The sequence below is a fragment of the Lipotes vexillifer genome, unplaced genomic scaffold (assembly GCF_000442215.2).
Source record: "Lipotes vexillifer unplaced genomic scaffold, Lipotes_vexillifer_v1.1 scaffold815, whole genome shotgun sequence".
Lineage (NCBI taxonomy): Eukaryota > Metazoa > Chordata > Mammalia > Artiodactyla > Lipotidae > Lipotes > Lipotes vexillifer.
Window position 1 is genome coordinate 935,149 of NW_006773723.1, and position 5,496 is coordinate 940,644.

Below are 5,496 nucleotides of genomic sequence, written 5' to 3' on the forward strand. Positions count from 1 at the left end.
GACGGAGGACAACACTCAACTATGTTCCGTCCACACAACTTGGACAGTGACTGATTCCAAAACCACTTTCATTTTCCACTTTTTCTACAGCTTCCAAATTCACGTGGAAGGTAATTCCTTTCACCGTTAAAGCACCCACTGTTACAGGCTAATTTATAAGCAGGATAATTTATTTCAGGGCCATGGAAAGGAGGTCAAGAAACCTGACACTTTATTGATTGACTGAATGGCCATGGGATCTTAGTTCCCCGACCAGGGATGGAACCCGGGCCACAGCAGTGAAAGTGCTGGGTCCTAACCACTGGACCACCAGGGAATTCCCAAGAAAGCTGTCACTTTAAACATACACTCACACATTCATACCCTCTTTATCTGCTTTTAATGCCCAAAGTCTTAAATGGAAATGTATTCTTTTAGCTTAAAGTTCTGAACCCTTCAGACTGAAAATTCAGCTTTCTTGTATATGAATGACCAATAAATAGATGAGTTGGTGCTTAATCTCACTAGAAGTCTGGGCAATACAAATTAAAGCAACAAAGAAGTACCCATATTCACCTACTACCTTGATAAGAGTTTACACAATTAAGAACATGCTGTGCTGGTGTAAGAAAGTGGACAGACCCCCCTTCTCATATACTGGTGGTGGGAGTGTGAATTGCTACAAATGTTTCATAAAAATAATCTAGCAAATTTTACCTTATGTGTATTTTATCACAATTAACTATTTTAATAATAATAATAAATAACAATTTAGCAGTAGCTACTACAACTGAATATATCCAAATCCATTGGCTCATCTCCACCTCTCCACCTTTGGGAATCTAACCAATAGAAATCAATATACTGGTATATAAGAATACATGTAAAAAAAAAAAATTTGTTTGCAGCAACATTAGTGACATGCAGATGCAGGCGGAGTAGACAGCTGAACATATTGAGTATATTTATACTATGGCAAGTTATGTATTTTATAATGAATCATTTATTATTTATTAACCTGAAAAAAATCCATGAAATACATAGGCTAAATGAGAAAAAAGTTGCAGACTACTACCAAACGTAAGGTAGATAGCTAGTGGGAAGCAGCAGCATAGCACAGGGAGATCAGCTCGGTGCTTTGTGACCGCCTGGAGGGGTGGGATAGGGAGGGTGGGAGGGAGGGAGACACAAGAGGGAAGAGATATGGGAACATATGTATATGTATAACTGATTCACTTTGTTATAAAGCAGAAACTAGCACACCATTGTAAAGCAATTATACTCCAATAAAGATGTTAAAAAAAAAAGGCAATACGGTACAGTGGTTCAGAGCATGAACTCGAGTTTAATTTTTCTTGGAGCCTATATTTTTAGCACTGTGACTGTAGGTAAGGTTCTTACTCTCTCCAAAGCTCAATTTCCTCATCTATAAAATGGGTATGAAAAATTAATAGGGATGGTACCATCCATATTACAGGGTTTGAGTAAATATTAAATAAAAAGTGATACAAATAATATACTGAGGGGCTTCCCTGGTGGTGCAGTCGTTAAGAGTCGGGCTGCCAGTGCAGGGGACATGGGAAGATCTGGGAAGATCCCACATACTGCGGAGGAACTAACCCTATGTGCCACAGCTACTGAGCCTGCGCTCTACAGTCTGCAAGCCACAACTACTGAAGCCCATGCACTTAGAGCCCGTGCTCCGCAACAAGAGAAGCCACCACAATGAGAAGCCCGTGCACCACAATGAAGAGTAGCCCCCTCTCGCTGCAACTTGAGAAACCCTGCACGCAGCCACGAAGACCAAACGCAGCCAAAAATAAATAAAGAGACAAATTTTTTTAAAAGAGTATATTGAAAGCCACAAAGTATGTATTCAATTAATGTTAATTCCCTTCTCCCTATGCCTCTAAAATGAATCAGTTTTAAAGCACTGCTTGAGCCCCACTCACAAATGTCTTCGAGCGTGAGGCGGAAGCCCGGCTCCGGGTCCAGACTGGAGCTGGAGAGTCCCAGGCACTTGTCTCCTCAGTAGATGCCAATCGGCCCCGCCACCGCTCTGCACTGAAGAACAGGGGAGACCAGGACTATAGGACCCGGCAAAAGAATCCACCTTGGGCTGAGGGGAGAAGGCCTTCAGCCTCTGCGCAAACCTTCAAGAACCTCTTCCTCCTCTCCACTCCAGCTCCTCAGTACTGGCTGCCGCTGCCCACTCACCCAATCAAAGTAGAGGCCCAAGGTCACTTCTTGGACCTAGGACCTGTGGCCATGGAGTAGGCCACCACTCAGCCTTCGGTGAAGAACCACACGGTGACCAGCCACGTGGCTGACAGCGTCTTGGTGTTCCGGCAGGGTGTCAGGCCTCAGCCTCTGAGGTGGGAGAACCGAGTCCAGGACATTGGACCACCAGAGAACTCCAAGCCTCACATAATATCAGTCGGCAAGAGCTCTCCCAGAGATCTCCATCTCAATGCTAAGAACCAGCTCCACTCAACAACCAGCAAGCTACACAGCTGGACACCCTACACCAAACAACTAGCAAGACAGGAACACAACCCCACCCATTAGCAGACAGGCTGCCTAAAATCATTGTAAGTTCACAGACACCCCAAAACACACCACAAGACGCGGTCCTGCCCACCAGAAAGACAAGATCCAGCCTCATCCACCAGAACACAGGCATGAGTCCCCTCCACCAGGAAGCCTATACAAGCCACTGAAGCAACCTTACCCACTGGGAGCAGACACCAAAAACAACGGGAACTAAGAACCCGGAGCCTGTAAAAGGAGACCCCAAACACAGTAAGTTAAACAAAATGAGAAGACAGAGAAATACACAGCAGATGAAGGAGCAAAGTGAAAACCCACCAGACCAAACAAATGAAGAGGAAACAGGGAGTCTACCTGAAAAAGAATTCAGAGTAATGATAGCAAAGATGATCCAAAATCTTGAAAACAGAATGGAGAAAATACAAGAAACATTTAACAAGGACCTAGAAGACCTAAAGAGCAAACAAACAATGATGAACAACATAATAAATGAAATAAAAAATCTCTAGAAGGAATCAACAGCAGAATAACTGAGGCTGAAGAATGGATAGGTGACCTGGAAGATAAAATAGTGGAAATAACTCCTGCAGAGAAGAATAAAGAAAAAAGAATGAAAGAATTGAGGACTGTCTCAGAGACCTCTGGGACAACATTAAAGGCACCAACATTCAAATTATAGGGGTCCCAGAAGAAGAAGAGAAAAAGAAAGGGACTGAGAAAATATTTGAAGAGATTATAGTTGAAAACTTCCCTTACATGGGAAAGGAAATAGTCAAGTCCACGAAGCACAGAGAGTCCCATACAGGATAAATCCAAGGAGGAACACGCCAAGACACATATTAATTAAACTATCAAAAATTAAATACAAAGAGAAAATATTAAAAGCAACAACTAACATACAAGGGAATCCCCATAAGGGTAACGCTGATCTTTCAGCAGAAACTCTGCAAGCCAGAAGGGAGTGGCAGGACATATTTAAAGTGATGAAAGGGAAAAACCTACAACCAAGATTACTCCACCCAGCAAGGATCTCATACAGATTCGACAGAGAAATTAAAATCTTTACAGACAAGCAAAAGCTAAGACAATTCAGCACCACCAAACCAGCTTCACAACAAATGTTAAAGGAACTTTTCTAGGCAGGAAACACAAGAGAAGAAAAAGACCTACAATAACAAACCCAAAACAATTAAGAAAATGGTCAGAGGAACATACATATCGATAATTACCTTAAATGTAAATGGATTAAATGCCCCCACCAAAAGACACAGACTGGCTGAATGGATACAAAAAAGAGAACTATATGTATGCTGTCTACAAGAGACCCACTTCAGACCTAGAGACACATACAGACTGAAAGTGAGGGGATGGAAAAAGATATTCCATGCAAATGGAAAGAAGATATAACAATTGTAAATATTTGTGCACCCAACATAGGAGCACCTCAATACATAAGGCAAATGCTAACAGCCATAAAAGGGGAAATCGACAGTAACACAATCATAGTAGGAGACTATAACACCCCAGTTTCACCAATGGACAGATCATCCAAAATGAAAATAAATAAGGAAACACAAGCTTTAAATGACACATTAAAAAAGATGGACTTAATTGATATTTATAGGAAATCCATCCAAAAACAACAGAATACACTTTCTTCTCAGGTGCTCATGGAACATTCTCCAGGATAGATCATATCTTGGGTCACAAATCAAGCCTTGGTAAATATAAGAAAATTGAAATCGTATCAAGTATCTTTTCTGACCACAGTGTTATAAGACTAGGAATCAATTAAAGGAAAAAAATCTTTAAAAATACAAACACATGGAGGCTAAACGATACACTACTAAATAACCAAGAGATCACTGAAGAAATCAAGGAGGAAATCAAAAAATACTGAGAAGCAAATGACAATGAAAACACGACTACTCAAAACCCATGGGTTGCAGCAAAAGCAGTTCTAAGAGGGAAGTTTATAGCAATACAATCCTACCTCAAGAAACAAGAAACATCTCAAACAACCTCACCTTATACCTAAAGCAACTAGAGAAAGAAGAACCAAAAAAACCCAAAGTTACAAGAAGGAAAGAAATCATAAAGATCAGATCAGAAATAAATAAGAAATGAAGGAAACAATAGCTAAGATCAATAAAACTAAAAACTGGTTCTTTGAGAAGATAAACAAAATTGATAAACCATTAGCCAGGCTCATCAAGACAAAAAGGGAAAAGACTCAAATCAACAGAATTAGGAATGAAAAAGGAGAACAACTGACACTGCAGAAATACAAAGGATCATGAGAAATTACTACAATAAACTATATGCCAATAAAATGGACAAACGGGAAGAAACAGAAAATATAAACAGACCAACCACAACCACTGACATTGAGACTGTGATTAAAATTTTTCCAAAAAATAAAAGCCCAGGACTAGATGGCTTCACAGGCGAAATCTATCAAACATTTAGAGAAGAGTTAACACCTACCTTTGTCAAACTCTTCCAAAATATAGCAGAGGGAGGAACACTCCCAAACTCATTCTACGAGGCCACCATCACCCTGATACCAAAATCAGACAAAGATGTCACAAAAAAAGAAAACTACAGGACAATATCACTGAGGAACACAGATGCAAAAATCCTCAACAAAATACTAGCAAACAGCATCCAACAGCACATTAAAAGGATCATACACCATGATCAAGGGGGGTTTATCCCAGGAATGCAAGGATTCTTCATTATATGCAAATCGATCAATGTGATACACCATATTAACAAATTGAAGGAGAAATACCATATGATCATCTCAATAGATGCAGAAAAAGCTTTCAACAAAATTCAACACTCATTTATGATAAAAACCCTCCAGAAAGTAGGCATAGATGGAACTTACCTCAACATAATAAAGGCCATATATGACAAACCCAGAGCCAACATCATTCTCAATGGTGAAAAACTGAAACCATT

At 40.2% G+C, this 5,496-nt stretch overlaps 1 non-coding gene across 1 annotated transcript; it reads right to left on the reverse strand.

Moving 5' to 3' along the window:
- Positions 1 to 244: 244 nt before the first annotated feature.
- TRNAE-UUC (transfer RNA glutamic acid (anticodon UUC)) lies at positions 245 to 316 on the reverse strand. The gene has a single exon. It is a non-coding gene; the product is annotated as a tRNA-Glu (tRNA).
- Positions 317 to 5,496: the final 5,180 nt, after the last annotated feature.